We start from the raw sequence: 23,861 nt of genomic DNA on the forward strand, positions 1-23,861 counted from the left end.
TGCTGTTTGGAATATATATAGTATACATATATGTATGTTACTGTATACACTCATGTGTTTTGATTTTGCCAATATGTTTGATATTATATTTTTCTATTATAAATACTGATTTCCATTTTCTTCTTTTGCCAGTTTTTAACACTGGAGTGTATTAAACTCCACTTTAGTTAATGCATTTTGTATTAAGAGATAACTATTGATCTACTGGTAAATGAAGAAGAAACATTTAATGGACAGATCATATTTTGCAGATAGCCTATAAATGAAGACCACTGGTCACAAAAGACACTGGTCAAAGATGTGGCTACTATAGGAGCACTAACATCTCTGACTAGAAAAGCAAGCTTTGATACAAGATAGAAAATGTCCATCAGCGTTAGCACCTTTTATTCCAAGGATACCACATTTGATTAGACAACAGTCAATTTGAAAGTGAAGTTTGAGAGGCAACAATACTAATGTCGGTATTTGCCCGGATCCATAGAGCATAGGAATCTCTTCCTCCTACATTTTACCTCCAAAGTCAAATAAAAGCAGGAGTTATCACTCAACTCTTTTTTCCTTTTTCTCATGATGATTGAAGCTTATTGTGTCATTTAGAGAAAGTTTCTGAAATGTAGAAAGTAGAACAAACTTGGGTTTTCCTACCTTTCAGTTCACACAATTAGTCTAGAAACTGGACCTTAAACAGCACAAGGCAATTTTCATAGCTTAAAGAGAAGACAGTAAACCTGGTTTATCATGTTCACATAATTCTTTCAGAAACACATGTGAGAATGTGAGGACCACTGTGAGTTGAACAATAACCATAAAATTAGGAACAAAGGATTCCAATAGAACAAAGCCTTTGCCTCCTCGCTTCCCCTTTCTTTTTTAGGATTCTAAATCACATACAAAACATTTGTTCTGCTCCAGCTCTTTGTGAACTAATTGGCTTTCCTGGAGGGATAGGTAATTGTACCTGACTACACACGCTGTCCCAAGCTCCCTTGGAAAGCTCCAGTAAGCTTCTAGTGTTAGCAGCCATCAAGGATTTCACAGGTCAGGCATCGGATCGATACAGCTAAAAGCAGCAGGGACTGTAATGTCGACAGCAGGTTTCAGAAAGCTCTGCAAGTGCCAGTTTGTTCCTCTTCATGCAGAAGCTCAAGACAGCTTAATTAACCCTTGGAAAATACAATTTATCCAGAGGCTCGGCAGGTCCCTACCAGGCCCTACTGGGGAACTGATGGGAGAGATACTGTAGCTTGCAGCGCTGAATTCCCATTTCCCCCTTTAATGCTGTTTCAGTTAGGATGCAAAGAAAACATGATTTTCAGTGGATGTGCTCATCCTGTCCTGAGGAGCATACGCTAGGAGGCTGCTTTAGAGGGGTTTGTTAGAACTCACTTGTGACTTCGGCAGGAGCAAGGCCCAGCTGAGCATTGATCATCTGAGTCCTGGGGTGAGGAGCCCGGGATGTGTGCATGAGTGTGTGTGTGTGTGTGTCTGTGTGTGTGTGTGTGTGTGTGTGTGTGAGAGAGAGAGAGAGAGAGAGAGAGAGAGACAGAGACAGAGACAGAGACAGAGACAGAGACAGAGAGACACAGACAGAGAGAAACAGAGACGGAGAGAGAGACAGAGAGAGAGCACTCATACACATCGATGTGATTGGATGTGATGAGGGATGCTGAATGGAGAAAAAAAGCAAAAACATTATTGTTAACTTTTTACTAATGTAAATGCTCATGTGAAAACAAAAAAAACCTCCCCTTATTATATGTCCGCTGCTCTTGTCTGTAAAAATCTCATAATGAAGAAAGTTATTTCCATACTCCAAAAACTTTGTCTTAAACCATTAGACACTTGCAGGAGCCACAGTTAGAAATAAATCTGTCACGTGTGACATTGAGGCCCTCTCCTCCACTATTGTCCATGACATCATGGAGCATTATCCCCTATGGCTTTACCATGCTAAAGCAAAGCTTCTGAAAAGGTATTAGTGATGCTAAACATACAGAGAAAACCTCTGAAGGAATTGGGGCCTGAACAATTGTCACATGAGTGGTCTGAGCATTCACTGTACCCACACATGTAACTGCATTCCCACTCACATTACACACTTTTTACATTTGTGTCATTTCAATTAATCCACATAAAAGTATTTTCCTAAGTTCACACCTGTGGTTATTACTGAGCACTCCCAGCATTCCAGTCAGAGAACAGTGACTCCTGTTCTCATTTTCATTTATGACCAGAAGCAAAGGAGACTGAGGTGGAAGACATAAAATTAAATGCAGATCAAATGTGTCTAAGAGTGTGTTATATTTTTTAGTGGACAATCTAGCCGTGATTAGTGATTTATAACAAATGGGATACACACGAGGTAAAAATCTTTCATAGCACATAGGAAGTGTGTCGCCTATCCGCACTCATCAATAACCTTCCCAGAGGGATTAGGTGTAGCCATTCCTGATACTGTTCCTCTTGGTATGAATGTGTCCAACAAACATGTTCTTGGTACTTATAATGTGCAGGACCTTGCTTTAGACCTCAGTTATATGACGAGGAACTAGTTAAAAGTGAGGACAGCTCTAAACGATTCCCTCACTAGCATGAGTTGGGCAGCAGACTTGCAGGCAGAATTCACACATAACAGTCCAGTGAGTGACCGTGAGAAAGTAAACAGAAGAACATGTTTGAAAATTTGGATGTATAGTCCTATCAGCACAAACAGGAAAAGTCTCTCTAAAGTACAAGTTGTTTAAGACAAACCTGAGGCAAAAGAATTCTATTCCATGCAGATGAGAGATTCCTAGATTGAAAGAGCGTGTGAGAAAGATGCTAGGATAGAAGCATACTTTACCTGAGCACAGAATGTCAAAGGAGGGTTTGGAGGCTAAAGTGAAAAGTCACAGGGGATAGTAGAAGGCAGACAGTGAGATACAGACATAGTCACAGTCCAGGCAAGACCTTAGAAACCTCGTTCGGTTTTACACGGCAGGAAACTAGAGTGCAGATTTGAAGACAAGTCTACCTATACGTCATTAACCACCATTCTATATTAACTCTCATGCTGGGGTTCTGTTTGGCACAAGACTGTGGTCACTGAAACTCTCGCTCCGAAACTTCTTTGTTACTACTACCCCCAGTTAGTCGTTGAATGTAATTCCAAGTCAACAGATGTACTGGCTGGCACTCAGGCAGGCTTTGTCTCTACCTGAAAACAGAGCAGTGTTTCCTCATTGCATATAAAGAGCAGCAACAGACTCAGCCAAGAACCACATACAGGGCTGGGATGTAGCTCTGTGACAAACACTTGCCTGTACTTTCAGAATGCTGCATGAATAACCAGTTCTTCACCAAGTATATGAACAGAATCTCAGAAATTAACCAAGAAAACTTCCCCATTCTCTAGACAAAGAATGGCCTAGGATAGTTGATACTTTTTAAAATTCATAGACATTGTTGGTGATCTGAACTCTGTGATCTTCAACTTCAGTCTCGCATTCTTTTCTCTCCTACCAGCACTGGCCAAATCAGCTCCTTCCAACCTCCATTTCTGTATCTTCTTATTGGTATTTGCAAATTGTAAACATTTCTACGGTAAGGCCATTGGTTAAGATGAGCATTTGGAACATCCCAACATTATTGCTCATTTTCTTGTCACTGTTTTCTGTGGTAGAGTAGTCTGATAACACAGCTAGGGAGCAGCAGGCAAATTTATCCTGTATTCCAAGTGTGCGGGGGGAATGGACCTAGGAGGATCAGAGGTTTGAGACCAATCTCAACTAGATGGTGAGACTGTGTTTAAAGAAAAAAAATAAAGGGAAAGGAAAATATACACATGGCAATTCTGCTTTATCTTTATGCCTTGGCTCTGTGATGTTCAACTGGGTGGCTGAAAAGTGAGGTGAGGAGCTAGGTGGTAGGTCAGGTGACAACTTGCTGGATTGCTTTGAGCCAAGTTCCTTCCATGGTAAACTGGCATTTGTACAAAGAGGGATTAGAACAGATCATCATGAACCCTGTCAGCACTGCAGATTATAGATATGTACCACCAACAGGCCAGTCCACCGATGTCAGTGTGTCCCATTGACAGATATGCACCATCATCAGGTTATCCAGACATTAGACTGCCCTGCACACCCTCTGCTGCTCCTCTGCTGCTGAGATTTCTATGCATCTCATGCAGCCACTTTTCAAACTGTGGCATATGCTCCTAATTTACACTTATTAAAGCTCAGCTCATTTGTCTATGGTCTGTTTTTCAAGATGACTTAGAAGAAATCAGAATTTGTGTGCTATTCATTGCCTCTCAGAAGCATATTTTTCAAGATGTATTTAGGCAATGGTATTTTCCACAGCATAATTGTATCCTAATGTGAAAACTGCAAATATATTTCTTTCTCCACATTTAGCAAATCCTTAAATGACCCCATATTTTAGTGTTATTATATAATTCACAAAAGAAGTTGCATCTGATGTGAACTTGGGCACATAAATAGTTTTTTGTTTAAAAAAAATCTTGATACATTACTGTAAGCCATGTGCCTTTTATGGGTTATAAAAAGACAGAAGATTAATATACTAACTGAAGTTGGATAATTTCTCAGATTTATCTGAATTCCTACAGCACCTACTCAACTTCATCACACATTTAAATACCAGTCTTGTTCACCCAGTCCTCCAGGTATTCAGATGTAATTGCTACTAGACTTATTTTTCTATTCTTTTTATAACCAATCAATGATTATATCTGTATAACTAAGGTGATAGCAAGTCAGTTTGTTAACTAATGATTTGTTCATATTGTTGGCATTGCCTCATCATAGGCTCAAAACCACAGAAATGGTAAATATATCTACTTGTTTAATAGACTCTCCAGAGTGTACTATCTAAAATAGCCACCTTTATTTTGCTTCAATTTTTGACTGGCTTTTTTCCCCTTCATAAACTTATTACTATATAAAACACTGCTATAAAATAAATCCACTATTATTTTTATTTTATGTGTGTGCTGCCTGCATGTAGATATATGTATCACATACATGCAGTTCCTACAAAGGCAGGAAAAAGTGTGTTGGGTCCACTGGAACTTGAGTTACAGATGATTGTGAGATGTCATATGGGTGATGGGAATTGAACCTAGATTAAATCATCCCAAGCTAAATTTTGACTTTCAGAGATGTTTATTTGTCCAGTTTCACCCTGAACAAATGACAAGAAAATATGCTTATTATTGATCAGAGAGCAAATGTAGAAAGAACCAGAATTTTCACACCTGGCAATGAGCTAGTCAACATGTACAACCAGAGTACTGGGAACCTTTGAGAAATAACAATGTTGTCCTTCTCTAGCATCTTCTTTGCCTAATTCTATCCTTAAGCAGTAATATTTTGATTATAATTGTTCTTCTATGGTTTCTTGATGGGAAAAAGATTGTTTCCAGTTTAGCAACTACTGCCTTTCACATTTCTAGAAAGGATATTGCTTACAATGAGCTGTGAGTACCTGACTTAGACATAAGGTTTGTTGGTTTGAATAACATTACTCCACCCCTGGTCTGCAGCAATGACCACTGGCTGTGATTCTAAATCTGAGTCCAGACCTTGAATTCAATGATTGAGAAGAGGGGCCCTGTCACAATTACGACAAGCCAGAGTTCATCAGACCATTTCCATACAGTATATATCAATGGATCCTTTAATCTACTTAAATGAAAAATTGGAATATGTGTGCTGTAGTTATAGAGTGCTTTAAATGCTTACCAAAACTGTTGATTTTCTAAGTTGCTTTTAACTTATTTCCCTGGAGTTAGATTTAAGACATCGGATATACCTTCAGAAGCTTTAATATCTGTCAAACAACAACCCTGACCTCACGGAAAATGGCAAGAGATAATCATGCTGCAGAAGTAGACAATAAGATGTACTGCTCTAGAGCAACACAGTTTATGACTACTCATAGGTCAGGAAACTAAAGTTAATCATCGTGATCCTAGGAGTACTCCTCTTGCCTCCTCAGTCATCTGGGTATGCTGATTTTCTAAATGATTAATTTGCACATAGTGAGTGGTGTGGCAATTTAAGAAGAGATGCTCAAGGAATTAACCCTTATATAGCAAGCAGGAAATAAACCTCGCTGTGGTCACCTTAGACAACTGTTTTCAGTCCATGAGCAGCTGTACATTTTACTCATGTCACAAGACAGAGATATCATGAATTAATTATTGTTCTTTCTGTTTATTTCTATGTCTTATTTTTCTTTTTGCAAGCCTTAGGGGATGTCTTAAGGTTTTGGTTCATATAAAAATATATATCAAGTAACAAAATTAAATATTTCTCCTGAACAATATTATTATCTAAGTTCTTCCACAATATCTATGGAAATCTGGAAGTTGACTCTTCTGTTACATAATTGTATAATAACATTAATGAGAAGCTTTTCAGAGAAAATAAAGCAGTCAGTGTTGAATAATTAGAATACAAAGTAGAACATAAACAAAATAATAAAAACAAGATATTTGTTAATGGTCTGGAATTACATTTAAGACAAAGTTAAAAGCTTATAGGGGGGATAATGTTTTCCCCAAAGAGCCCTCAGTGCAAAGCATGAGTAATTGCCTTTTGAATTGTTGATCGGAGGAGTCGAAAAGACTCCCAAAACAATATAAAGTATTGTCATTGACTTCTGTTGCCTCCCACAACTTGAAGGTAAGACCCTGTTATTGAAGACTCGATTCACTTCAGATTGGACTTGGAGGGATGAAGCTGGAGCTGACTTGGAAATCTTCCCCTGGGGGTTAATTCTTATCATATCCCAAGGTGCTGTGTGAGTTGCCAAGGGAGAGGAACAAATCTGTATTATTACCCATAAATAAAGCCAACAAACCACAATAATGATGACAATGAGAAGATATCCACAGTGTTGTAATTGTAACACCTCTCTCTCATGGCTGCAGTCATCTAACTGAGCTTAAGTCCCACCCAATGGGAGGGAATTCATACCTGGTTCTGTAAACATCTAGCCAACTAACCATGACTGGACAGGTCATAGACCTAAGAAGAAAACCTACTAGTGCTATTTTCCTAAATCAGTATAATTGCTAACTGCATTCAAAGTACTTATCCTCATACGCACAAGAAAGTGTAGCTCTCAACTTTCCTCTAAGAAGCTTCTTTTCACAGTGAACCAGGGCTATTGCAGGAATTAACACCTAGTCAAAGGCAGAAGATAAGTGATGGTGGGGGAACTCTGTGGGAGCAAAAAGATCTCAGAGCCAGGAGACTTTTAGATATAACAGATAATCTACACCAATGAACTTTCACCAATATGTTTATCTGAACAAGACCAACCTAGAGAAAACAACAGTGGATGTGCCAATGTGGACAGAATGGTCAATATCTTCTGAGAGAGTGAGAATGAGTTTCTTCCAGGGATGAGCTCCCACATAGGTTGTCTAATTTGACACATTTACATACAAGAAAAGCTAAATGGACTCAGCAGGTGTGTGTATGTGTCTGTATGTGTGTTTGTGTGTCACAATAATTGAGGAAGAGATCATGAATTTGAGAGGAAAAGAAACAGGAAATACAGGAGTAGGATGAAAGAAAGTGACATAGATGCAGTGTTCCAGTATGAAGTTTTCACATACACACACAAAAAAAACGTATTAAATTAAAATTTTAAACAGTTAAATCAAAGAAAATTGGGTGAAAAGATCTTTTAGAAAAAAAAAAAACAAATAACAAGTGAAACTATAGAAATATAAAAGTATAGAAATATAAAACGTATATAGAAATACTTCCAAGAAACTATATGAAGTGTGCTGAATGTAATAAAAAATAGTGACCAGAAATATTTATTCAACTGACATTAGTTGATCCCAGTGGGATAGTTAGTAGTGGACAGATAACATGGGACTGCCAATGAAGAACAGTCACCATGGGAGCACCTATGATAACACAGCACAAATATATGTTTAAAAGAAATTATCTAGGTATGTAGATTTATAAACAGGGATATAAATCAGGAATCCTATCAGAAAGAGGGTTTTACATATTCATCCTAAATATACAAGTAAAATTCTTCTACTTTTCCACTACTATGAAGGTTATCACATTGAGATAAATAATTTCATATAGTTTGTGTTCTTTTTTTTTTTTTTGCCCACCGAAGGGCTAAGCCAACCACTTATTTGAAAAGTTTTGAATATTCATTGTACATTTATTAAAAATGAAGAGATTGTTTTTCTTTTTAACCTAAGTTTCTTTAGCTTTCTTTTTAAATTTTATTGGTTATTTTATTTATTTACATTTCAAATGCTAACCTTCTTCCCAGTTAAACCCCCACCTTTCCCTATCCCTCCTGATTCTATGAGGGTACTACTCCACCCACCCACATCCTTCCACCTCAGTGCCATAGCATTCACCTACACTGGGGCATCAAGCCTCCACAGGACCAAGGGGCTCCTCTCCCATTGTTGTCAGATAAGGTAATACTCTGCTACATATATATGCAGCTGGAGCCATGGGTCCCTCCATGTGTACTCTTTGGTTGGTGGTTTAGTCCCTGGGAGCTTTGAGGGGTCTGGTTGGTCTAATTGTTCATCCTGTGGAGTTGCAAATCCCTTCAGCTTTCTCAGTCCTTCCCCCAGCTCCTCCATTGGGGCCCCTGTGCTCAGTCTGATGGTTGGCTGTAAGCATTCTCATCTGTATTGGTCAAGCTCTAGCAGAGCCTCTAAGGAGATGGTTGTACCAGGCTCCTGTTAGCAAGCACTTCTTGGCATCAACAATAGCATCTGGGTTTGGTGTCTGCAAATGGGTTGAATCCCTAGGTGGGGCAGTCTCAGACGGCCTTTCCTTCAGTCTCTGCTCTACTCTTTGTCCCTGCATTTTAAAAATGTTTTTAATTAAAATAGTTTTAATCACTTCCATTTTCCTTTGCTCCCTCTAAACTCTCCTAGCTCCCCTCAATCAAACCTCTCCCATGTCCTTCACTCTCAACTTGATGGCCTCTTTAGTGTACTATCTTTATATATGTGTGTGTGTGTGTGTGTGTGTGTGTGTGTGTGTGTGTGTGTGTAAATATGTATGTATGTAATGTATCATATATACATATATCCTGCTGAATTCTTTGTTATTGTTGTTGTTGTTTGTATATATATGGTTTCAAAACTGACCACTCTGTATTATACAACCAACAAGGGGGGTCATCCTTGGGAAAGGTTAATTCTCCTTTTTTCCCAGCAGTCATTAGTTTTGTTTTGTTTTTTGTTTTTAATGAGTCAAGAAAATAAATTCCTAAGAACTTAATACAAATATGATGAGAGGCAGTTTATAAAGCAGAGATGAAATTGGAGTAGTTTGTAGTACATAAAATACCATGTCTGCAGTAGGAGCTTGCGAACAGCATCTCTCCAGAGACTCAGTAGCCTACCTATAATAAGGAATCTGGGCCCGATGAGGTGCCTCAGGAGTAAGACTCTTATACCAACCAGAGTGGCCTGAGTTTGATCACTGTGACTCACACAGTAAAAGGAGAGAACATATTCTTGCAATTTGTCCTCTATTTTCCACATATATACCAAGCCATATGCACACACAAACACACACAATAATATACACATACCATGCCCACAGAGAGAGACACACACTAAATTAATTAATATAGTAATAAAAATATTTTAAAGGAAACTTAATCATATTTGTATAATGAGTTGCTCTTGTGATAAACTATTTTAATAAATAAAAATATATGTTTAAATTAAGAAGAATATTGACTGATAACTATTGTAGTGATAATTGTTCTCAATCTGGGGTTCCTGCCCTGCCTTTGGTCATTCAATTCACAGATAAAAAAATATACAACCTTTATATTTATTTATTTATCTTATTTTATTTTATTGTTTTGGTTTTTCAAGACAGGGTTTCTCTGTATAGCCCTGGCTGTCCTGGAGCTCACTCTGTAGAGCAGGCTGGTCTCAAACTCAGAAATCTGCCTGCCTCTGCCTCCCAAATGCTGGGATTAGAGGCGTGTACCACCACTGCCCAGCACAGCCTTTATATTTATAAGGCTTTAAAGCCCTAAAGCTGGGCAGAATTTACCCTCTATGCTATTATGTTTACTTCCCTTCCAATAATACTGAGATATGGCTTGCCATTTGCCATGTTCCAACCAGGCTGCTCTTACTGCTACTGGCCAACTCTCATGGCTGGTTCTCACAATCCTTCACCCCATAGTGTCTCTTCTCTCTCTCTCTCTCTCTCTCTCTCTCTCTCTCTCTCTCTCTTTCTTTCTTTCTCTCTCTCTCTCACAAACACACACACACACACACACACACACACACACACACTCTTTTCTCCCTCTGCCCACCACGGTCCTGCCTCAGACCCCCCACAGGAAGCAAAACTCCACCTACCTCTCTTCTCTCTTCTGCCCAGTTATAGTCTGTAGGTATATTTAGTCACCCAATAGTTTTAAATTAAGGAGGAAGATTACAAAGCATCACTTGGTGTATGTGAGGATCTCCAAATTCCTAAAGGCAACCAGACTTTGGAGGCCAATGTTTTACATTACGATGCATAGCAAAAGCTCAAACCTCAATACGGAACTTTTGTTATTCAGACTACATATTCCTAAACCACTATTCACAGTATATTAACCAATACAACACTCACTTAAATATTTTTCTTATTTATTTCTTATTCATAACCATAAACTTAACTCTGCAATTCAGCTAGACTTGGAGGGGAATGAGGAAAATACAGAACCCAAAGAACTTCAGTGAGGGCAGAAATTACAGGGCACTGTAAGCATATGGGGCTAGGGTGCTCTCCTGAGATACAGGAGGAATAGCCTGGTGGATAAGACGCCTGCAAATCAAAAGAATTCGAACTGTCCACCATTGGAAGTGGTGATCTTCTTGCTTGTCTTGCCATTCTCAGACCCAATGTGCTCCATGGCTTCCACAATGCTCATGCCTTTTTTTTCACCTTCCTAGTGACTACATATACATGCTTGCCTTCCAGCCACTCAGTCCTGGCAGTATAGATAAAGCAAAACTGGGAAATGTTTGTGTTTGTTCCAGAACTTGCCATGGACAAGAAGCCAGGACCTGTATGATTCAGGATGGAGTTCTCATCCTCAAATTTCTCTCTGTAGATGGACCGGCCACCAGTGCCATCCTGATGTCATCACCCTGCACACAAATACTGAAATAATTCTGGGAAAGGAGGAACCCTTATATTCAAATCCTTTCTCTCCAGTGCTCAGAGTATGAGTTTTCTGCTGTCTTTGGAACTTTGTCTGCAAACAGCATAAAGGAGATGCAGCCCAAGGGCTCATTGTCAGCAAAGATACAGTGGGGCTGATCATGGCTGCAACAAGCAGCAAAAAAGGACTGAGGTGTCTGCAAAGGCCTTCTTAAATTTTTAAATGATCATTTTAAAACTCCTATACTTTTGAGGCCAGCATAGCAAATATAAAAATAGAACATATTTTAATTTGCAATAATGAAGAATTTCCTTAATATATATTTTGAAAAAAAAATTACAGTGGGCCTGAAATATGAGGCCCATTTGGTTTCACGAGTTTACACACTTTATGATTATATAGATATCTATTGGCTTATTTAGTGGTCATAACTCGATGCTTTACTGTTTACAAAAGACCTCCTGACCCACCAGAAAGATATTTGTCTTCCATTTTCACTTCTCTTGGTATTCATCTAGGTGCAGCAAATGGGGTGGGTTGCAGAATGGGTGTCAATTAAATGCATGGGTTGATCCTCAGGAAAGCAGAGCTTGGAGGCTACAAAGGATCTACTTGTGAAATTAGTGCACTGTAATTCCCTTCCAACATTGCTCCAGCATTCTGGAACCAAACATGCCATTCTTCCCTGAATATTTGAACACTCTTGTCATTGGTGGGGTAGATGAATCCTCCATGCATGAAGTTCCATATCACCCATAAAGAATACCTCCTGGGAACAAATGTTTCCAATTAAAGATGCATATATTTGATATATTTCTGTGTGTGTGCATGTGTGTGTACATGAACAGTCTACAACGATGGAATTTTACACACAAGAGACTAATTGGTAAAATCAGACCGAAGAGTGACTTTAGATAGAAAAAGTACTAGAGAAAGAAATTGGCCCCCAAACTACCAAATCTTAGAGGCACCAAAAAAGCCAAGCTCAAACTACAGAAACCTTGACTCAACATATACAGAACAGATATGCAAAATAAGTGTTCCTTGTATGCAGAGGAAGAGGATAAAATTATGTAAATTAGGTAAAAATGATTAAGAAGGAAATACAAGATTTAAAACTATGCACAATGAGAGGAAATCCAAACAAATGGTTAAACAATAAAGTAGGTACTAAAGGACTTTCTTAGCTGTGGATTTGATTTACTGCTTAGATTGTGTTAGTCGGGTTCCCAAAGACATAGGAATTCGCACATCTGCATGTAAGACTCTGAGGGTCCCTGCCCCCAGTTGGTAAATAAATTTGCCAGCTGCCAATGGCTGGACTGGGAGATAGAGACTTGACTGTGACTTGAGGGTCCTGGGCAAGGAACACAGGAGAGAAAGGAAGAAAGAGAACCACCATGCCAGGGAAGCAGAAAGATCAGGCCTGAGAAGTACAGGTAAGAGAAAATGGCAACATGTAAGAGTCGGCAATCATGGCCATGGAGGGCAGTAGGTCCAGGTCTGGGGCAGCCAGGATGGAATATACCTTTATATAAGAAATAATTCAGCAATATTGGAGGAAGAGTGTGTTAGCCCCAGGAAGGGTTGGAAGTGCCCAGCCATTGTATGGTTTAAGGCATATTAAAATAGAAGGCTCTCTGTGTGTGTGTGTGTGTGTGTGTGTGTGTGTGTGTGTGTGTGTGTGTGTGTGTGTGTTTTATTCAAGACTCCAGAGCACTGGAGACAGTGGCAAGGAACTCGCAGTGCCGCCGCCAGGGACTTTAGAGTGGATTAAATTACTACTGAAACACTTCTTATCTGAAGATTTAAATCTATAAATTGAGGAACCCACAGCAGCTAAGCAGAAACTGGAGAAAGATAGCTTTCTGAGCTGCAGCCTGGTGACCTATCTGACTCTTTACTATAAGTATGGACTGATCCAGAGCCACAGTGACTCAGTTGTTCCAATGTCAGAGTAGACAAGCACTTGTATCTCCTTGAGGAAAATGTTTTGGACATATCAGAAACTGTTTTGTACTTTTCACATACAGACACACACACACACACACACACACACATGCAAAAGCTTTGACAATTTGTTCTTTGTCATCAGGAGATTAATCAAAACTAAAAATGAAATAAGGAGTAACAGAAGACTTTATATTATTTTAAAATCTAGAACTAGGTTCACAACGGTGATGTTGTGTTGCAGGCAAGACAGACTTAATGAAAACCATTGGAGAATACACATAAGCTTATTTACCTGCACAGAAGTCAAAATACTGTGGAGTATATAGCTGTAACCTGTCCCAAAGTGTTTCAAGAAGATGGTCAGGGGCTACACTTACCTCAGTTGCAAACTCCCCTTTGCATCAGTCTCCTGCTTTCAGGAGACTTTAAACAAGTGCAACAAAGTGTAGTGGGACTCACAAACTGGAGCATGTGCTCTAAAATTGTAATGATGAGTACATGCAAAACATGACAAGAAGTGAAAAAAATTACAGAGATGCTGTGAAGGAGGAAACGGGCTCCTAAGAAGACAAGGATGAAGACAATGGGAAGTTAATAACGCCTGGGAACAAAGCAGACAACACACGAGTCTCCATCTTCTAATGATGAAGCCAAATGCCATTTTGGTTTTTATTTTAAGTAAATACAGACAGATGCGTTTGAGAATGAGGTGAGATTACATAAGTCTGATATACATTGCTAGGATGAAACACATTTGACAATTAACTATGTACTATTTAAAAAAAAAAAAGTTTTGCAAACCAAACACTTGAATATGTAAATGAATTTGCCTAATTTGGCATTAAGAATAAAATACCTTATAAATGTAGTTCTTATTTTATCAACAGTACCAATTTTAAAAGTAACAATTTAGAAAATTTATGAAACTGAGAATTATTTATACAGCCAAACTGTGAGGACAGATCTAATGAGACATTAAAAATAATTTCTTATCTTATGACTTTATTGAAGGAAAAGAGTAAGAATTAAGTCAAGCAAACATCATTTCAAAAATGTAGAAGGAGAGGTTCAAGGGTATCCCTCAGTGGTAGAGGATTTGGCTGTAGAAAGGGTACTCAAGAAGGCCTGAGCAATGCAGGAGAAAGCAGACTTTAAGAATCAGATCAAACATAACTGAAATGTAAAACAGAAAGGGTGCAAGAAATCACAAGAACAAAAGCCTGGAGCTGATTTCTTTTGGGGAAGCAGCTGGGGCTATGCTTAAGCACCTTAGGAAATCTCTTCTCTTGTTCTGACCCAGAGCACTCCTGCTTTGATTGGATAGCACCTCAGAACTTCAAACAGCCCCACTGTCCAAAGGCCAAGGTCCTGCAACACCGCTATCAGAGAACCTCATTGACCCTTGGAACAGCTGCTTCTGTCTCACCTCATCTCTTACCTACAAGTTTTCCCCAAATCCTTTATAGTACATGGAGTACAGATGTGTGTTTATTTAAATGTGGGAGGAAAGATTACACAATTAAAATGTCAAATGGCATATTAAATGCACCTTTTGAAATGTTGATGTATATAATGTATGTATATGTGGATTCATATTCACGTAAAATATTATATTTAAACAAGGCTCAGTATGTATTTTCTCTAAATCAAAAATTTAAATGGATATCTTTGATGAAAATATAAAATATTACATAGCTGTGGAAGAACCATCAGTGTAAAATAGAAATAAAAACTGAAGAGGGTTAAAGGGTTAGTTAGTTCCTGGCAGAATGCTTGCCTAGCATGCACAAGGCCCTGGGTTAAATCCCTAGTATTGGGGCTGGAGAGATGGCTCAGTAGTTAAGAGCTGTTTTTCCAGAGGTCCTAAGTTCAATTTTAAGGAACCAAATGGTGTTTCTTGTAATGGAATCTAATGCTGTCTTCTAGTGTGTGTGAAAACAGTCACAGTGTACTCACATACATAAAATAAATAAGTCTCTAGTATCATAAAAAAAGAGAAAAAGATGAAAATAGATACTAAAGGATTATCTACTCAAAAATAGTTTTGTTCAAATGATTTGAGATCATGCTTTTAAAATATATTTTGCCCAGAAAATAGCAAAAATGGAAAAGCAAGCATAAATGTTATATTAAAGGCAAAAAATGATACAAGAAGAAAAATTTAAAACTCAAATATGAATTTACATACAAGAAAAGCTAAATGGACTCAGTGTTTGTGTGTGTGTGTGTGTGTGTGTATGTGTGTGTGTGCCTATGTGCCTGTTTAACTAGGAAATGGTACTTAAAGACCACACTTAAAGCAACATCAGATTTCACTAGCATCTGTTTTATAACTACTCTTGATTTTTCAGTAGACAATTTAGGAAATATATTAGCTTATGCCTGTTTCAAGATAAAAATATATTAACATAACATACTGAAATCCCTAACTCAAATGTGAAATTTTAGGGTACCCAGTCTCATTAATTTTACAGCTATCTCTTAAATCTTACATTTGAAAAATTAGTTCTTAACACCACACACACACACACACACACACACACACACACACGTACTTGTTTTATTCTATTATGCAGCATATAATAATTACAGAACACTATCACCAAGTAGAGATGACCAGAGACAATTTGCTGTTCTCCTATATTTTTGGTGCTAGAATATAATTCATTAAGAAAGTTTAGTTGGCCTACAATAATTTACAAACATTACAATAATTCTTTTCTGAATGATCATGCTGCCAATTAAACATAAATTTAGAATCATCTGTTACATTTCATTTTGTTTTTAACTGCTTGCATTTAAATTTTGAATATATATACAAAATATATCCATTACAAATTCAAATCCTTAAAACAAAGTATGTAAATTATTTATTTTGAATATTTTGGTCTTTCATTCACCATTTTCTCCAAATTTATCTTCATTTTTCCAGAAATTATTCAATCTACCTGAAATTATTTTCTATGTTTATATAAAATATTAGTCCTCTGGTATCTGTGTATTCCCACTGGATGGATATATAGAAGCTTGGTCAGTTCCTGGGTGGTGAGAATTTGAGTACTTTCCAGATCTGGGAAGGATAAATGGTGCTCTTGTAAACAGCCTTGTGCATGTCTTTTAACATTTTTTCCTGGGTAGTTTTGGGATAGATTCCTGGAAAAGAGCTTTCTGGGTCAGAGGGTAAATGCTTTTGTTAGCTATTGCCAAATTTCTCCCATATGATTCTCCACTTTTATCACCAGCAACGCAGGAGAGTAGCTGCTTCTTCACAGCCGTTCCAGCACGCATCAAATGCTCGGCCCTTTGCCAAGTCGATAGGCCAGAAGTAATCGCTCACTATAATGTTAATTGCCATTTCTCTTATTATGAATAAATTTAAACATCTTTTAATAACTCTAAGGGTCAGAAAAATGTAAGTATAAAAATCCTTGAAAAAGCAGGATCTTCTGTTAACTTGTAGATGTAACTCAAGGAAACAAGAATGCTAGTTAGACAGAATCAAATTACTAAAACATAAATGTCTACCAAAGTAAGTATGGCATGTTTACTCAAAGTGGATCAAAGGGCATTTGTCAGCAAGGTCCTTAATACTCCTTAGATTGCAGATTTGAAAATTCAAATTTTCATATAACTGTTTCTCACACTTCTCATTGCCTCCCAATAAGTGAAAGGAGACAAAACACAAAATAATAATTACACAGCATTGCTGCTAGGCTGTGAAATGGACTACCAAAAAAAGCAATAAGTCTTAGGATTTTCTGAAGATAGAATGAAACTCATTAAAGTTGTAAAGGTTTATCCTGCTTCCAGGTGCCAAACGTTGAAGGGAATTAAAGATCAGAGAGGAAAGCTTCCTCAGAGACTGAGGGTCCATGTCCCCAACGTCACAGAGAGAAATCCTGTGTTCAAAGTGGCTGAGGCTGCTATTTGGTGCACACAGATACACACACACACACACACACACGCACACACACACACACATATACACACAAACACACACACACACACATGAGAGGGAGAGAGAGAGATAGAGAGAGAAAGAGAGAGAGGATACAGAGAGATACAGAGAGACAGAGAAACAGAGAAACAGAGAGACAGAATGTTTCATTTGTAAAATTGTTGTTCTTCAAGACAAATCTTCTACCTTAGCTCTAAGTAGAATTTGTGAGGAAGAAAAATAATTCAACTACCTGAAACTACACGGGGAGGAGGAGGCAGATACAGAGTGATGTCCAGAAAAAAGGATGCAGGCAGGAAGAAGGAAGTATTTCAGAGAAGAGAAGGAGCATGCAGAAGCTCTGAGAGGAGACACAGCAGTGTTAATGCAGAAGCTCTGAGAGGAGACACAGCAGTGTTAATGCAGAAGCTCTGAGAGGAGACACAGCAGTGTTAATGCAGAAGCTCTGAGAGGAGAAACAGCATTGTTAATGCAGAAGCTCTGAGAGGAGACACAGCAGTGTTAATGCATCTAAAACAACTCCCTCTACTCAGGAAAAGGGAACAAGAGGAGCCCATCCAGCAATATTCAAATATTTTCTAATACTTTCCTTTCACAATTGTAAATATCCAATATATACAAAGAACTCAAGAAGTTAGACTCCAGACAACTAAATAACCCTATTAAAATGGGGTACAGAGCTAAACAAAAAATTCTCAACTGACAAATACCGAATGGCTGAGAAGCACCTAAAGAAATGTCCAACATCCTTAGTTATCAGGGAAATGCAAATCAAAACCCTGAAATTCCACCTCACACCAGTCAGAAAGGTAAGATCAAAAGCTCAGGTGACAACAGATGCTGACAAGGATGTGGACAAAGAGGAACACTCCTCCATGGCTGGTGGGATTGCAAACTGGTAAAACCACTCTGGAAATCAGCTTGGCAGTCCCTCAGAAAATTGGACATGGTACTACCTGAGGACCCAGCAATACCACTCCTTGGCATATACCCAAAAAAATACACCAACATAAGCAAGGACACATGCTCCACTATGTTTATAGCAGCCTTATTTATAAGAAGCTGGAAACAACCAAGATGTCCCTCAACAGAGAAATGGTCACATAAAATGTGGTACATTTACACAACGGAGTACTACTCAGCTATTAAAAACAATGAATTCAGAATACCCAAGGTACAGTTCACAGACAACATGAAGCTCCAGAAGGAAGACCAGCGTGTGGATACTTCAGTCCACCTTAGAAGGGGGGACATGATACCCATGGGACGAGTTACAGAAGCAAAATATGGAGCAGAGACTGAAGGAAAGGCCATCCAGAGACTGCCCTACCTGGGGATCCATACCATATACAGTCACCAAATTCAGACAGTATTGTAGATGCCAACAATTGCTTGCTGACAGATGCCTGATATAGCTGTCTCCTGAGGGCTCTACCAGTGCCTGACAAATACAGAGGTAAATGCTCTCAGCCATCCATTGGATTGAGCAGAGTTCCCAATGGAGGAGCTAGAGAAAGGACCCAAGGAGCTGAAGGGGTTTGCAGCACCCTAGGAAGAACAACAATATGAACCAACCAGTACCCCCAGAGCTCCCAGGGCCTAAACCACCAACCAAAGAGTACACATGGAGGGACCCATGGCTCCAGCTGCATACGTAGCAGAGAATGGCCTTGTCAGTCATCAATGGGAGGAGAGGCCCTTGGTCCTGTGAAGGCTCTATGCCCTAGTGTAGGGGAATGCCAGGGCCAGGAAGAAGGAGTGGGTGGGTTGGTGAGCAGGGAGATGAGGGGAGGGGCTAGAGGGTTTTTGGAGGGGAAACTAGGAAAGGGGATAATATTTGAAATGTAAATAAAGAAAATATCTAATAAAAAAAGTGTTTTAAAAAAGATATAATCAATCATAGGAGTAACTCAGTAGATTAATAAACAGATAATCACACAGAACACAGATGCTTTCCTTAGTCAAAGAGATTTTTCTCTCAGCTTATAAACATTTTACAAATTGTCTCCATTCTTAGACCTACAGGTCTACTGACTCAAGAAAGAAGACATGCCATTGCTCTACTACAAGTTAAAGAACAATGGTAAGGAATGTCTGCTAAATCATTAGCAAAAGATACAAACTCTTAAGACTGTACGGCAAAGTCAAAATCACCCTAGTAAAATTCATAGATGAATGTTCTTTTGTTAAATGAAAAGTATTATAAACATTCTAAGAAAACAGCCAATGACTGATCTGAAAACATATAAACATTTCAAATTTAAAATATGAGGAATATAGTAATAAAGTAATAAATTATAATCCCCGCTGAAAACCGAATGGCAGCCAACACTTGCTTGATGCAAATGTCCACAAAATATAGAAAGGATACACATTGCACATACACAGCAAAACTTAGAAAATTGTGGGTATTATGAAAGAAAAGACCATCTCTCAGGTTTTTTTTAGATCAGGCTTACTAAACATCTGATGAAGGTAACTTTAAAAATATGATACAAAAAGATTTATTTAACTAAATTATGCAAAGTATCAAAAGTTATGCATAGTGAAAACATGTTACTTGTATTTTATATTCTAAAGTCTATTTATAAAAATCATTTAATCGTACCATAGCACAGAGTTTGTGCAAACAGCATTCTGCAATCAATGAGAAAAATATAGTGCTGCCAAGAAATGAAGGAACTTAGTAAGTTTTAAAATTATTCTAGGTTATATAGCTAATTGAATCTAATCATTCTCCAAACTAACCATACTAAAAATACATAAACATCACAACACAGTGGCAAAAATCTTCTCAGAAGCAATCTTGAGTACCAGAAAATATTGAACTGGTAACTTTTAGCAGGTTTTGTGTTTTTTCTCTCATGTAGTATATCCTTACCATGATTTCCACTCCCTCTATTCCTCCCAGTTCCCCTCCCCCAACTTCCCTCTTCTCCCCATCCACTCCACCATCACCTTTCAGAAAAGAATAGTCCTCCAACAGACAACAACCAAACTTGACAAAACAAGATACAATAAGACAAGATAAAAGCTCTCACATTGAGGTTGGACAAGGCAACCCAACAAGAGGAAAAGAGGCCCAAGAGCAGGGAACAGTCAATGAGACTCCCTCTCCCTCAATTGGCGCTATGCAAAACAAAACAAAACAAAACAAAACAAGCTAACAGATACAACCTATACACAGGCCTGGTTCAGACCTATGCAACCCCCATGCTTGCTTCGGTCTCTATGAGCCCATATGATCCCTACTTAATTGATTTGAAGGGCCATGTTCTCCTGGTGTCTTCCATCCCCTCTGATGCCAACAATCTTTCTGCCCACTTTCTTGAGGTTCTACAAGCTCTGAGGGGAGGGACCCAATGGAGTCTTCAATTTACAGTCTCCCTCTACATAAAGTCTGGCTGTGGGTCTCTGCATCCTCTTCCATCTGCAGTAGTGGTGGGTGGGTGGGAGTGGCGTAGGGCGATGGGGAGGTCAGATGACACCCTACAAAGCAGTCACTACAGTTTGGTTCTACCCTAGGTCTTTGGGCTATTCAGTATCCAATTTCTGACCATCCAGGCTGTGTAAGGCATGGGCTCCCTTTCATGAGGTCGGCTTCAAGTTAAATCAGACATTCCCACAAGTTCTGTGCCACATTGCATGGACAGATTTTAAGTCTAAGGTTTTGTGGGTGTTGGTGTCCATGTTTATGTTTTAGTAGCCTGAAGAGTACCTTCCTATGCCAAAGAGACTAGAACAAGGAATAAAGGCTCCATGCATGACGTCTTATGTTCAATGAGCTATACAGATGTTGTCCTTGGAAATGGGGCCCAGCTTTTATGAGACTGTGGACAGAGACCCTCTGTCTGACCTTCAGCCTGGGTTGTTTGCTTATCTCCAAGGAACTGTCTCCTCCAACAACTCAACTGAATGTGACACAGTCCTGTCAGTGGGAACCTTGTCTGAGTACAAAAGATGGCCAGTTCAGACTTCTTATTCCCCGGTGCTAGGAATCCTCACTAGGACCACCCTCATAGATTCCAGAAAGTTTTTACTATACTAGGTTTCTACACTGCCCTGCAATTCCAGTTGTCTCTCCCTGCATTCTTCCCCCATCCCATCTCTCTACCTACCTGATTCCCTACTATTCCCAGCTCCACCTGCTCCCAGTCCACCTTTGAAATCAATTCCTGCTTGCCAGGGAGATCCTTGTGGGCCCCCCATGCCCCACAAGCCCTCCTTGCTACTTAGCCTCTCTGGGTCTTTGGACTATAGCATGATTGTCTTTTATGTTAAAGCTAAGATCGACTTATCAATGAATGCATACCATATTTGTCTTTCTGGGTCTGGGTTACCTAACACTAGATAATTTTTTCTAGTTCCATCAATTTGCCTGCAAATATTATGTTATTTTTAACAGCTGATTAATTCTCCACTGTGTGAACATACCATATTTTTTTTAATCATATCTGTTGTTGAGGGGCACAGTTTTTTAGCAGGATCAGTCTGTCTGGATTTATGTTGAGGTCTTTGATCCACTTGGACTTGAGTTTTGTACAGGTCAATAAATATGGACTTATTTGCATTCATCTACATGCAGATATTCAGTTTGACAAGTTCAACTTGTTGAAGAGGTTTTCTTTCTTTCTTTCTTTCTTTTTTTTTTTCTTTTTTTTTTTTTTTTTTTTTTTTTTTTTTTCTTTTTTTTTTTTTGTCTGTATTTCTACCTTCTGTATAAAAAATCAGGTAACCATAGGTGTGTCGGTTTACATCTAGGTCTTCAACTCAATTCTTTCTATTGATCAGCCTGTTTCTTTTAATGCCAATATCATGTGTGATTTTTATTACTGTAGCTCTGTAGTACAACTCGAAATCAGGGATGGAGATACCTGCAGCAGTTCTTTCATTGTTCAAGATGTTTTAGCGATCCTGGTTTGTTTTTTTTTTTTTCCATATGAAGTTTAGAATTCTCCTTTCAAGATCTGTAAAGAATTGTGTTGAAATTTTGTTGAGGACTGTGTTGAATTTGTAGATTGCTTTTTGTAGAATGGTCACTTTTAACTATATTAATTCTATCAGTCCATAAGGGAGACATTTCCATCTTCTGATATCTTCTTCATTTCTTTCTTCAAAACCTTGAAGAATTTTTCACACAAAGTTTTCACTTGCTTCATTGGAGTTCCACCAAGACATTTTACATTATTTGTGATCATTGTGAAGGCTATTTTTCCCCTGATTTCTTTCTCAGCCTGTTTTTTTCATTTGTGTATAGGAGGTCTGCTAATTTGTTTTTTTGCTTAATTTCCTATTTACTGACTTTGATGAAGGTATTTATCATCTGTAGGAGTTTCCTTGTAGAACTTTTAGGGTTATATATGTACACTATTATATCACCTGCAAATAATAATACTTTTGACTTTTTCCTTTTGAATTTGTATCCCCTTTCAGTTATCTCAACATTCTAGCTAGAACTTCAAGTATAAACTATATTAAATAGATATGGAGAGAGTGGTCAGTTTTGTCTTGTTCCTGATTTTAGTATACTTGCTTTGAATTTCTCTCCACTTAATTTTATGTTGGCTATAGACTTGCTGTAAATTGTCATTATTATGTTGGGTAGGTTTAGGTGGGTTATGTTTCTTGATATTTGTATAGTAAATAATCACTGTATCTCTGAAATGAAGCTAAATTGATTTAGCTTCATCATGGTAGATGATCTTTTTATTGTATTTTTAGATTTTGTTTACAAGTATTTTATTGAGTATTGATGCACATGTGTTCATAAGGGAATCTGGTATGTATTTCTTTTTCTTTTGTTGAGTCTTTATATAGCTTGGGTTTCAGGGTAAGTGTGGCCTCATAAAATGAATGTGACAGTGTTCCATCTGTTTCTAGTTTGTGGAATAATTTGAGGAGTATGGGTGTTAACTTTTCTTTTAAAGTCTGGTAGGATGGTATGCTAAAACTATCTGCCCATGTGCTTTTGTTTTTGTTTTTGTCTTATTTGTTCATTTGTTTCTTTGATTTTTGGTCAGGAGACATTTAATGACTGCTTCTATTTCACTGAGGGTTAGAAGTCTATTTAAATTGTTTATCTGATCTTGATTTAACTTTTGTAAATAGTATGTATCATGAAAACTATCATTATTTTTAAATTTTCTAATTTGGTGGGTTACATATTTTTAAAGTATGTCCTTGTGATTCTCTGGATGTCCTTCATGTCTGTTGTAACGTTTCCCTTTTCATTTCTGATTTTCTTAATTTACATATTCTTACTCCATCTTTTAGTTCATTTGGATAAAGTTTTGTCTATCTTGTTGACTTTCTCAAAGTGTGAACTCTTTGTTTCATTGATTCTTTCTAGTATTCTCTTTGCTTTTATTTAATTGATGTCAGCCCTCAGTTTATCTATTTCTTGCCATCTACACATCATGTGCTTACTTTTGTTGTTCTAGAGCTTTAGATGTGTTATTAAGTTGCTAGTATGAGATAACTTTAATTTTTTTCCATGAAGGCATTTAATGGTATGAACTTTCCTCTTAGCAATACTTTCACTGTGTCCCATGAGTCTGTATATATTATGCATTCATTTTCATTGAATTCTAGAAAGTCTTTAATTTCATTCTTTATTTCTGCCTTGAACCTCTCGAACCCCTAGTCATTCAGTATTCAGTTGCCATCATTTTGTGGGCTTTCTGTTATTTTTGATGTTGAGCTTTAATCCATGGTGGTTTGTTAGAATACAGGGAATTATTTTAGTTTTCTTATA

General features: G+C 38.0%; 1 pseudogene; it reads right to left on the bottom strand.

Moving 5' to 3' along the window:
* Positions 1–10,863: 10,863 nt before the first annotated feature.
* LOC116070834 lies at positions 10,864–11,358 on the bottom strand (annotated as a pseudogene).
* Positions 11,359–23,861: the final 12,503 nt, after the last annotated feature.

This window comes from Mastomys coucha, unplaced genomic scaffold, assembly GCF_008632895.1.
Source record: "Mastomys coucha isolate ucsf_1 unplaced genomic scaffold, UCSF_Mcou_1 pScaffold22, whole genome shotgun sequence".
Classification (NCBI taxonomy): domain Eukaryota; kingdom Metazoa; phylum Chordata; class Mammalia; order Rodentia; family Muridae; genus Mastomys; species Mastomys coucha.